This window comes from Poecilia reticulata, chromosome 5 (assembly GCF_904066995.2).
Source record: "Poecilia reticulata chromosome 5, P_reticulata-male-v2, whole genome shotgun sequence".
Classification (NCBI taxonomy): domain Eukaryota; kingdom Metazoa; phylum Chordata; class Actinopteri; order Cyprinodontiformes; family Poeciliidae; genus Poecilia; species Poecilia reticulata.
In genome coordinates, this window is record NC_088834.1 from 25605858 (window position 1) to 25619448 (window position 13591).

Below are 13591 nucleotides of genomic sequence, written 5' to 3' on the forward strand. Positions count from 1 at the left end.
TGCTGCGATATCTCCACATAGCCAGCCAGAGTTTTACACCCCTGCACAACCAGAAGCCCCATTATTTCACAGAAGAAAAAGCTCCTCAGATTATAAAGGAGCCTCCTGCACTGTGCTGTGTACAAAACATCTCCACTGGGAGCTCCTTGTCATTCCAGGAATGTTGGAAGCCATTAGAGTTGTTTCTCTCTGTCTTTCACAATCCCATGTTTGTTGCTCCTTTGCCGTCTCATCGGGCTGCAGTCAGCATCATGAGGGCTTTGACATGGGTAGGGGATCTTCCTGTTAAGTCGCAGACAGCTCGATGGGAACCTCAGGTTCTGTGCAGTTGAAGTTTTTTTTTTTTTTTCCCCCAACCGTTTCCTACTTCGTCCAAACCTCAGTAGTGAATTCGCACTGCGAGGCATCCTGAGTGTGCAAGTTCAACAATTCAAAGACATAAATCCTTTATGTTTCTTTTTTTCTTTTGCCATAGGGGTCAAGACAAAGTGACCTGACAGAAAATCACGTAAAATATAGATTTATGCGCAGACTTCGACGTTTAAAGGCTGTGGTCTTAACCTCTAATCACCTCGCGACCAGCCTGCTTGAGTTTATGTGCAGTTTTAAACGCTTCGTCTCCTCGCTTTTCTCCTTTTTGACACTTTTATTAGAAATGCGGCTATTATCCTCCAGCACAAAATGGGAATATTTGTCACTTCTCTCCTGTTGAATTTGAAGAGTGCATGAGACAATATCAGCTGCCTCTCTGATGGAATTTTATTGATTTAAAAACCCCGAATCTTCCTTTGCCACTTAAACAAAAAGAAGATGTGTGACGAGTGTTGCTACGTTTTTAGCTTTTTATGATTCGAGTTGCTTTATTTCCTTCAGTCAGTGTTAGAAACCATGAGAAATGCAGCAGTCATTGTTCATTTTGATCAGCATTTGATATGATTGTAAAATCACATCTTTGCTCACATATTCATTATGCTCAGTTCAATATAAGCAAAGAGTATTAAGACATTTCTTCATCATCACTGGCTGGATTCTATTTAAATGACTGAGCTTTCTGATCACATACAAAGTAAATGTGTACGGTATTTCATTTATTTTTTTTAAACCAATAATTGATGATCATTTAAATTTCTGAATGCACAAACATTTTCTGGATTAAATCTCATCCATCACAGTGACACTGTACTCGGCTGTAAACACCTGGAAGCTGGCTCTATATCCGCACACAGTGGCTCTCTGGGTTTGCCACCACAAGACAGACAGCGACAACAAAGCTGCACCTTCCATTTCCTTTGGGATATTGGCCAGAGAAAAATGAGAACATAGGCTGAGCCAAATAACAATGAAATAACTGACGATTTCTCCGGCCCGGATCCAGCCCATTGTGCCAGCTGACATTGACGAAAACCCCAAGCCTTCCCGTATAAGAGAAGCTTCTAATACCTTGCAGCTTGCTGATGACTGTGGGCTTTCTTCCCCTTTTCCCCATTGTGTCCAATCACACAGATTCGATTTGTGGGGCCTTTTAAAATGATCCAAACTTTTATTGCACTGCTCACTGAACAGAATGAGCGCTGAAATGAAATATTGGCCGGGAGAAGCAGATGTATTTTATTTGAAAGTTTTATTCACTTCTTACGTCAAAACCGGTGCACCCTCAGTGGTCTTTATTTTCCTTTTTTTTTTTTATTTTATTTTGTTACACCAGTTTAGTGAATATTTTTGAAATGCACACTTATCAAATGCTCAGACACACTTGTGGACGACATTGAGAAATGAAGTGTTCTAGATACGTTTGGAGGGAAAAAAATGCACTCGGATCATTCCACCGAGTTCTTTTTATTCTCTCATCTATCTCCCAAAAAACAAGGTCATTTACTAAGTCTTGACAGGAAATAAAAGGAGCTCTAGGGTAGATTTTCTCGAGATGATTCACTTCGGTCCAGCTTCACTTACAGCACACACGGTCTGGTCAAAACACAAGTCCTATTTTAGCGCTTTACGTAGAAAACGTGTCAATTTCAGAGCCGATTACTATCCAATTCAGCCCCGCATAATTAAATAAAGTTCAAAACAGAACAATTCAATATGATAGTGTTTTTTTTTTTTGGTAAAAATACCAATTTGTGTGGAGCTGTCTAGTGAAGGAAGCCAAAAATAATTGGATAAAATCTTCCGTTTTTAAACAACCCTGTCTCCAGAGTATCTGTGCATGGCGAAGCGGGCAACAAGGAAGGGAGAAAAACTCTCTCCTTCAATACTAGACTAGATGTCAGTAAAGAACATGTGCTGTGCTGCAGGAAAGGACACATAGAAAATTACAAACATATAGCCTCCATGACAACTATATTATTTACAGTGCTTGCAAAAGTATGAAAGATTATTAGCAATGTAATAATTAAAGCCATAGAAGGCCTCTCGTTTTTTTTAATTTTTTTTACAGACCATGAATGAACAAACAACATAACAAAGATAAAGTTGGTACAGTAAGGGAAAGTTGTGTAAAATGTGAAGCAGGGTTAGATTAAACAGCACTATCACCAGTTTTGAGTCATTCCTGTTCAATACATCATCTGAAAATGTAATGAGTACTACATGAAACCCAGGACGGATAAATGGCAAAGGGCTGGGCCATAGGCAGTAGGCTAGAGACACATGCTAAGGGCGCCCACAGGAGGTGCCATAAAAAGGGGCAAGAGGGGAAAAAAGTAACTTTCACTAATCTTTTAAAAACTTATGGGTAATAATATAATTTCCAAATATGAAAGATCCGGCACTAATTTTGCTAAATATTAAAAATACTACTACTTCGATAAATAATAGTACTTTGCGAAGCTAGCGCACCTCCTCCTTCTCTACTAGTTGGTTTGTTCCAGCACCCTGCTGGCTACCATTCATTTTGTTACGCAAGTAACTTCAGAAGAAATTACATGTTGCCTTAGTTATTTAGCAGAGCGTAGTGTAGCAGCTAGCTAGCTAGCCAAACACAAAAGTAATCAATATACAGACCTAAACATTGGCACTCATGGTCAAAGTGACACATTTTGTTTCCAAAAGTCCCTGTCCCAAAACATTTTAAATGATTTCAAATATGAAACAAAATATTTACTTTGGTTTCATCACAAGCAAATGTTTCCTTCAAGTGTGTCAGCTCTTCCAATCAATTATGACACAATAGACAACTAAATACAGGCTTCGGTGCACCAATGGTTGTCATTGTACCCCTTTACATCACCATCTTGCTAGTGCCATTTGTTATTTTTCAACACAGGTTGTGTGAAATTTTCCTTTTTGAAAAAAAAAAAAAAAACGGACCCAGAATCAGAGATGGTTTTATGACTGCATGTTGTTTTTGTTTTATTTCCCAAATACTGTAAATATTACAGTAAGTACTGTAAATATCAACTAAAAGTGTGTCAGAGAATAAGAAATACAGAAAAAGTGAAAATAATACCCAATATTGACTGGTATTCATCTGCCTTCATCCAAATAGAAAAATCATTATTGTATTACCATATACTATGAGTTTATCGCTTTCTTGAATTTTGCATTTTACGGTGATAGTTTATGATTTAAATTGCATCTCAGAAAATTTGTTGAGTATTGTGAACACAACACATTTTTATGCTTTTTTGCTTTTGTTTCTAGAATCTTACTCCTGTGTTTATCTGTGTTATTGAGATGTTTAAATCTCAGCCCTGGGCCTTCAGCAACACCACCAAACACTCCTCCTGTTGCCTTCACCTCACAGAAGCTTCATGCATCAGAAATGAAGGCTGCACCAATAGAGCCAGCTGACGAGCCAAATCTTCAAACTGATCAGGTCAGAATTTTTTTTGTTTTGATGTTTTGTTTCTTTAAAAAAAAAAAACAATTAAGGTGTTGAGTGTATGCAATTGTAAATTGGTGGAATGATTTGAGAACCCCACGCAAAATATGGCGTTTGGTGTTAAAGAGGCAGGGGTTGGCCCGGATCAAACCTGACTAATTATAGCCATTCGTTCATCACAGAAGCAGGCAAAAGACCCGAGTTAACGCTGCAGACGAGCCAGGGCTGTGGTTGGAGAATCTGTCATCATGACAACTATTATTCCTGCTCTTGACAAACGTCCTCTATGCAAGAGCTGCAAGGAGAAAAGCCCAGAAAAGAGAGAGACAGAACTTTCCATTGAAAGTTTACCACAAGTCAAGTAGGAAACACACCAAAAATTTACAAAAATGTGATCTTGTCAGGTGACACAATAATTACAGTATCTTCCCGACTATAAGTCAGTTTTTTTTTCTTAGTTTGGCTGGTCCCGTGTCTTACAGTCCAGAACAACTTATGGGTGATTTTTATTTTTATTTTTTCCTATTTGAGAAACATTTTCTGACTTGTGCATTAAATGTTAATTCATACTAATTCATTAAGGATTAAACTTTACCATATGCAGCTGCAAGGAAAGCTAAAAAGAAAGATGGCCAGAGCTGCAGGAACAAGTCCACAGTTGGGTGCTTAAATAAAGCTCTGTGAGGCTTGTGAATGGTGCAGTTACTTCTACACTTGCTGGAGGTTGTCCAGGAGGTGAATATATGACTTTGCACGCGGACTTTCTTGGTGGAACTGCTTCAATAAACGCAACCGCTTTTTGTCACCCTGAATTTACTGCAGGCGTCTCCGTTCCTCTGCGCACTTCGCCGGGAAAATCTGGGAAAGTAGCACAGATCGTCGGAACTTATGCAATTGATCACATCCTTCACCTAAACTGATTGAGCTTGGACTACTTTGGAGAAAAAAACTTCAATCTTTTAATATGCAAAGCTGGCAGAGACTTGATTTGCAGTTGTAATTGCTGTGAAAGGTGACTATGCAAAATGTTGACTGAAAAAATACATAAATTGTAAGGAGAAAAATGTGTGGCTTGGATTTTAAGCTGTTTGCTACCGGTGAAAATATTTAATGAATCTCACATGCAGAAGAACACTCTGGTAAATATAAGTTTTAACGGTAGATTTCCCCTACATTAGAAGGCTGGTATCATGTGCTTCCTGGATTAGTGTCCTGGTGTAATGGTGCACAGTGACAGGAGTACTGTTTGCGAGCTTGGGAAGGTAATTAATTAAAAAAGCTTGTAATCCACCCGATGAGCGCAGCAATCAACACGCTGATGCATTGAAGGAAGGAGGAGGTTTTCTTAGCCGAGCATATCGATAAGTTCATTTTATTAATCTTACATAGACAGGGACGCTTAATCATTTCACATCCCTCTTATTAAAAAAATAAGAAAGAGAAAAAAGAGAGAATATATGTGCCATGTTTCCTAATGACCCCAAACCTTCATCGCTTAACATTCATCCCATTAAACTCCGGAGTGCTCAATTTACCAGCATGCTTTAATAGATGAGGCAGGAGGCAGGACTTGGCGGGAGATTGGAGCTGATTATGCCCTTGTTCTATTCATTTGCACAGACCCTAGTTAATTGACTTCTGAGCAGCGATGCATTGGACACCCACTATCTGCTGCCAGGATCATCCTGACCCCACTCAATGCCGGGGACGACGAGAGGAGCAACTGTTGAAACAAACTGCTTGTTCTGCGCTATCAGTGTGTAAAACAGAAGCACGGGGGGAACAAGAGGAGATGCGTTTTCCCTGCTGTAGGGGTGATATGTAGGAGGAGCAACCGGAAGATTTAACAACAGCGGAACGCGAAGTAGGAGACTGATGCTGTTTAGTGAACGGGCTTAATATAATTTAGCAATTGATTCTTGGTTTCATCATATTAGGATTTATGAAGTGCACACGCCTCGGCAAGAGAAGGAATGAACATCCAGCGATAGATTTTCTCGTTTAAATAAAAAGCTGTTGCCACCAGTGAAACAATAAATTCAACTGGATTTAAAAAGTTATTTCTACAGGCTGTTTGAAGATAAGGAAAATACTCTGAATTTAGCAGAGGCAGAATGCGTTGGGAGTAGATCAAATGTTCAACATCGGTATTTACTAATAAGAATGGAAAGGCAGTATACGTTTTCTGCCTCATTTGTTCCCATCATCAAGGGTGTGAAGTTGCCAGTAAGATGGTTTATGATAATCCACCTCCTCTGAGTTGAGTTGATGATGAATTATCCAGAATGTGACTGGTCTCTTAGTTGATGACAGAAGAACCGGAACTGAGTGGCTTGTGATCTATCTAGCAACAAATCAAGTTGGGAGAAAGGCTAAATGATTCTTTTCCAACAAGTATGAGTGTCAGATAAAGATATTTAGCATGTCTTACACGCAAAGAAATACAGGAGAAGAATTAGAGAATAAATGTGTTATGATGAAAATAGTTAGAAAATCTTCTAAAATGGATGGATAGATAAAAGTGCCAGATCTTTTTTAGTGGAAATAAGGAAATGGGAGAACTTTTGAAAGCTAGGACTTTATTTGAAAATTAAAAAAAAATAATAATTTTGCTACATGGAACTTGGAGACACGGTGTTTGTAGGACAGCTGATTAATCAGGCTCTGATTTTGCATAAGCTGGGTCATGTTGTTGTACAGCTGCCATGATGCGCAACTGGTGGAGAAAAATGATAACGTTTAGGATCTTAATGATAAACAGTGAATGAAGCACGTCTTTGACTTTTAAGGAAAAATCTCCCATGCTGACCTTTAAAAAGTATCTATGAGAAAAATAAAAAGTTTAGATTCACTATATGAAAAGGACACAGGGTTCCCCCCCCCCCCGTGTATTATAAGCCTGGCGGCCCGCCATGCTTTACTAGGCCCCCGCCAGGCTAAGCGTTGCTTGTTTTAATTTTTAGAAAAATTAATAATTGAAAAAAAAAATCACTTACTTTTTTTCTTTTTTTTCTTTCTTGATAAATCTTTAAGCCGGACTGCAAGCGTCTCTTATTTATTTCTAAAAGGTTTAAAGTTTATGCATTTAAAGCTGGAGAGCAAACAAATCACGCTGCTGTCGCCTCTATGCGTTGCCTCGCTCTGCCGCTGCTTGATGAAGTTTACCTCAGCGCGGATCCCGCACGCCTCATTTTACTCGGAATTGGACACAGGCTGACCTGTATGGATATTTACATCAACCCAGTGTGGTTAGTTATTTTTCTTTGGAGAACTCTATATCAAGGTAAAACGAACCATGTTAACTCTGGTTGCGCAGCTCTATGTGAACCGCAGGAATAACTTGTAGTCTCGTGTCTGTTTGCAGCCCTTTGCGCGTTGAGTGAGTGGCGAGAATGATTTATCTTTGTGGACAGAATTATGTACGGCGTTTACATCTCAACAACGCCGCCCAGTGTGTGGCTCTGTCTTCCCTGTAAAGTTTATGTTTGTGTTCCCAGTTGGCCGGAGCATTAGTAGTTAATGAACCTCATCATGCAGGTTCGGCTCAGTGAAGAGTTTTCGCACTCGCCTCGTAGTCACGCATCATGCTGATTTTAGATTTTATTATTATTTTTAGTATTTTTCCGGTTACACGGTGCAAATGCTTTCTCTACTTAGTAGAACAGAGTTAACGGACACAGCCGCAGGAAGATCAGAAAAACTTGTCCCTCAAACTTGAGCAGCCGCAACAGTTTCTGTGATTTTTATTAAAAACTCAACAGACACTAAATGGAAGAGTTACTAAAGTCACATTAGCAGCATTTAGTTAAATCTCCTGTTTGCAGCGGATTTAACTCATCATTCAGGGCCGGTCCAAGGCTGTATGAGGCCTTGAGCAGAATTTGACTTAGGGGCCCCTCTTGCTGCTAAAAACATCAGCATCTCTAATAGCTTCTGTGTTAGATTTAGTAAAATCTGGGAGACGGGGAGTAGTTTAATTGGCCAACCTAAAAAGCAATAAATTCTATTGCATTTTACTCATTTGTATTTGTGAACAAACAGAGCTCAAACTCAAAGATTAAACTCATAGCATCAGATTGTAACTATGGTAACAAAACAATCTAACTATGAATATTGTTTGAACTTTTACAAAGTAAACTTGCCAGCTCCTTAAAATCTAAAAATCAATTTTTATATTTTAATTTATGCCTGCTGAAACCATTAAATCAAATTCAGCAGCATTGATAATCTCAACAAATAAATCTTACATTTATATATCTGTGGTCTGTGTTAAAATATTATCATTTATGGGGCCCCTGAAGGTCTGGGGGACTTGATGGAGCCACTGACTTAATTTGGATTAAACAAAAGTGCAAATAATTAATATTCATTTTAATTGTATTTTTTGATTAGTTGGTTTTAAGACTAGTAGTGGATTAAATAGCGTTTCACTGGTGATGTTTTCTTGTAACATATCCAGTAATATTTTTACATTTCCTGTCTACTTAGCATCTTTAATACAAAAACACGGTGGACCGTCTCGGTGCCCCGACCACCAGACTTAGAAAGTTTTCTGGGGGAAACCCTGAGGACAGATTTTAAAAATTAAGTTTACTATAAATATAAACAAGGTCAAAGATCAGTTCAGACAAAATAAAACTGACTTGATGAATGTTCCTGGTAAAACTGACAACTAAATTCACGGCCAGTGTTAAATCAAAACAGCTGAAAAGGTTTGGGGGGGAGGGAATCATACATAAACATTATTTACCTTCTGATATCTGTAGTCTGGTCTTGGCTGCCTAATTTACATATTTTTGTGCTCACATACATACATATTTTAGAAAAGTAAATTTGTAGTAATGCTGCTCTTCTCCACATATATTTATGCTTTTGCTGAAGGCAACAAGTCTTAAAATTGTGAAACACACCTGCATCGAGAGTATTGTGCACATTCACAAAGGCATGTGCAGTTGCTAAATTAATAGAAATGTGAGTATGCAAGTCATTTTAATTATGAACTATGATGCAAAGGGAGGGAAGCAAATAGCATCCTGCTCTGACACAACTGGCCTGCGTTTGCATGGTTTTAGAAAAAGCAACCCAGTATTAATTTGGATTGATGTAAATTAAGCCAATGCAAACAACTTCCCACTCCTAAAGACCAGAACTGCTTGTGTTACTGTATGCATTTTATGCAGAAAAATACCATCTGCTGAAAGCTGGTGGTATTTATGATGAAGAAGAAACAAAGACCTAGAAACAGTTTTAACGGACTCCTATGCTGAAATCTAGATTTTTATTTTAGCGCAGAGGGATGTCTGCGCTGTTGTTTCTGAAACACACATGCATTAAGTAAAACAAAGATCTGGGACAGCAGTGTATATCTGTGTGGAACAGCTTAATCTTGCGGCGCACACACATCAGACAAAGAGATCTCCTCTTCCTTCATCTCAAGTTGAAGTTTGTGCTAAAAAAATCAACAGCAGCTGTTAGCTCCTGTATATCACAGTGTTCGATGTCGCCAATCAACACTTCCAGCTGCACGTGTTCAAACACAGCACTGTCACTACTCATTCAGCTGATAATGGTGGGTTTTTTTTTTTTTTTTGCTTCAACAGTGGAAAGGTAGGCTCTATCTGTTGCTGCAACAAACACTGAGACTAAGATATAAATCAATCCTGCATCTGCACGCAGAGCGAGGTTAATAGCTATGCAGCCTGTAGCAGTGCTATATTCTGAGCATTTTTATGGCTTTCATTGTCTTTTAATAAGGTTTTAACTTGAAAGTAATGCACTGTGCACTCAAATAATCATCAGAGTGAGATCTACTGCCTCACCGAGTTACTGATTATTTTATCAAAGGCAGCCGTTCGATATAGTTTGTTTTAAAAAATGAAAATTCTACACAGAGAGAGAGATGAAGCCAAACACAGTTAGGTGAGACAGCAACCCCAGGCTTCATCAAGGAAGTTTCTTTCAGTCCCTCCTAAATATGGTGACTTTTACTAAACTCTCGTTTGTCGGAAGCTCCTGCTGACCGTACGTTAGCCATGTTGGCCGTTGTGATTTTTCACTCTCTGGTTTTTTCTCTTTCTCTGAGAAATCAGATCTTACAGCACTGACAGGGTTGTGTGAGTTTCTGAGGTTTAAAGGAATAATCTTAAGCCGTTCTGTATAAATTTTTGCCATGGGTCAAAGGTGACTCATGAGCTTGCGGCATACAATGCAAACACCTGTCAACTACTGTGACACAGAAGCAGAAGTGACTAATGCAGTCGGGCACGAACACGTCAGCTCCTGAATCCCAGTGACACATTGTTGCTCCTCTTTCATTACTCTGTGCATTCCAGCCGGAGACACTGCAGTGCCATAGTCAACCAAAATCAACAACCTATCTCACATAGTGGGAGTGGAGTCAATGTATCAGTGCTGAGTCTAAATATCTGAGATTTACTTTTTTATCGCCAGGCCTATGCCTGCATCTCTTGCTGCTGCACAGTGACTCACAATTTGGGAAGCATTGCATTGACTTTTACTCATAAATGTTTTAAAATTCAGCAATATTTATGATCGTCCCCCTTTATGGCTAATCTATAGCAGACCCATTAAGCATGCATTAGCGAGTGAAGTATGTTTGACCTAATCTTGGTCCTCACTGAGAAGTCAATAGCTTGCATTAAGACTTCCTATATATATAAGTACGGCTTGGCAACGTTTTTACACTAGTCACTTGAGTACCGCTTTTGAAAAACCTCTCAATCCTCCTCCTTCTAATTGGGACATTCATAACTTGAACATGATCCCTTTGTGTCTATTTTAAACCTCAGGGACAAAGAGGAAGAGGCAGAAGAGTACAGGGACAGAAGACAGACTAAAAAAGAAATGCAAGGAAGTCAAAGAGAAGTAAAAAAGTCACAGGAAGAACAGATGTACCACTTCTTACATCTGTAAGAAGTAGTACAGATGTATGAGTACACAATGATACACAATGTATCATTGTGTATACACAATGATACATTACTACTTTAATACCAGCCCACTTAACAACAACCCCAAGACTATATCTGCACTCGCTATGTTTGCATGCGCAATATACCTTGTTTGGGTTGAAATGTGTTCAGATTACATAATCTGAGTGTATCGTTTAAATGAGCCCGACATAAATTAATCCAATCATGATGTGTTTACACGCGCCAGGCTTTATTCAGGAAAGAAGCACTGCCATACGCAGAGTTGTAACATTTCCCTAAAAAAAAATCACAGAAGAAGTTGCGCGTCCGACTGTGCTGAACATAAAAACAAACAAACACAGCAGTGTGTTCAAATACTGCGTCTTCTGAGCCAGAATGGAGCCGCGCCAGGTTCTGATTACGGTCGAGACGTTACTGTGCTGCCTTATTAAGCTGCAGGCTGAGCAACACATGCTGCTGGTCTTCCTGCGTTACAGGATGGGAGAGCAGGAGGAAACAAACATCCTTCAAAGTTCTGTGCTGCATCCAGCTACTGCCCTTCTCTCTGCACACATGCAGGTCACTCTCCTGCAATCACAATAACGCGATGAGAAGAAGAAGGGTCTACATGCACGCAGTTCTATTATGAATTGTCATAAACTACCTCTCTCATTCGGATTACAATTTCATTCAAATCAAGCCGAATCTGATCAGAATATTCCGATTGGTGGTGTTTGTATGATTACCCATGTCCATGTAAATGTGATTAGTGTCTTGCAAAAGTATTCAAAACTGTTGATTTCTTTTCATGTTACAACTCACAGGATAGACCAGTACAAAATAGCACATATTTATTATGTGGAAGGAAAATAACACATTTTTTAATATATTTCTTTTAAACTAAACACCTATAAATTGAGGCATGTGTTTGTATTGAGTCACCTTTATTCTAGTGACCTTTAAAATCCAACACAACATAAAGTGCTGAAGCTAACCTTTCAAGGGTCCATATCATTATTTGAAGACCTCCAGTTTGCAGGAAAAGCAACAATGCATATCACCCCAAACACACCAGGCATAATGGTGGCTCTATCATTCTGGAGATTCTTTTCTACATCAGCGACAGTGAAGCTGGTTAGACTTGATGGCGAAGACAGATGGGGGAATATCCATGTGTCAGAATGGCACTGTTAAAGTAAAAAATAAAAAATGTGATATGAATGAGGTAGGACTTTTAGTTTTTTCTGACTGCCTGATTCCCTAAATCACAAAAGAAGTCGTGCGTCCATCTGTGCTAACCATCCATCCATTTTCTTCCGCTTATCCGGGGTCGGGTCACGGGGGCAGCAGCTTCAGAAGGGAGGCCCAGACTTCCCTCTCCCCAGCCACTTCTTCCAGCTCCTCTGGAGGAACCCCAAGGCGTTCCCAGGCCAGCCGAGAGACATAGTCCCGCCAGCGGGTCCTGGGTGTTCCCCGAGGCCTCCTCCCGGTGGGACGTGCCCGGAACACCTCACCAGGGAGGCGTGCTAAACATAAAAACAAAACAAACGCAGTAGTGTGTTCATATACTGTGTCTTATATGTCTGGATTGATGTATAAGGTCAGAGATGCAGTAATTGAGTTGACCTTGCAGAGTCCTAAAGTTTAAAAGTATGACTTCAAAGTGAAGTCTGAAAGTAAGTGGTAATCAGCATAGAGATGTTTAAACTGAGGACACAAATGTCTGTTGATTCTGGCAAAGATTCTCACTCCAAAAAGGACCTTGATCGTCCATTGAGAGATGATCAAGGTCCTTTTTGTTAAAGCTATAAAAAAGTCAATGGCACCATCTAAGTAAGAAACAACTGCACACATTATCTTCTACAATACCTATTTAGGCATCAGCATTTTTAATTTTGAAATATTTCTAAAATATTTCTAAATTGAAACAAAAGTTTGATACCTGTCGACATAGATCAAACACAACATCTAGGTTCCTCATTCTAGATTGGACAATCAGAGGTAAGTGGCCAGTTTGTTTGAATTAAGAAGTAATGCTATGAAAATGAATGATTATGTTTTTTCTTGGAGTTCAAGATGAATTTATTTTAATTAGAAGGTGTGCAGAGCTATTACCCTTGCAGCTGTAATTGCGATTTTATGAAGTTTCAACTTAGAGGAACTGACTACAAATGTAAAGCAAAAAACCCCACAAAAAAACACTGATTTTCTTCCACTTCACATAGGTTTGCATGTAGACCTCATCAGTTGGATTGTTATTTCAGATTTAGTGTCCTTGGACTCCCTAAAATGTTCTGGATAGGCTTATCAAATTTATGTTTTCATAATCACATCAAAGCAAGGAGCTAATGTATAAAAACTGGATTAGTGATGCTATGCTAGCTTCTAAGAAAACAGCCAAATAGGCAATTTGGCATCCTGACTACACCTCTAAGATACAAACTAAAATATGATCATAGCTGTTTGTAAATGTCTTAGTGTCCTTTTATCACATGCGTTTCTGAGTCACCGTTAATATCCCAACAAGTCCAGCTTGAGAAGTCACCAGCAAAGAACTAAAAATAATGCATCTCCTCCCGATACTCAGTCTGGAGACAAATGTATCAGGCTGGTTCCAACGTTCCTGCTTTCACAGCTGGCTGTATCAAACGCGAGGCTGCTGTAATACTGTTGCCTAGGGCGTGTGCTGCGTGTGTGAGATAAATGGCGACATGTGGAAGACCCTCCACAGCACTCCACCTCTTTTGTCACCTAGTCAAACTCCAGGGCTGCTGCGAATCAGCTGCCTGGCGGAGGTGAACGGAGATGGGAAATGTTCCCGGCGGCCCTTGGA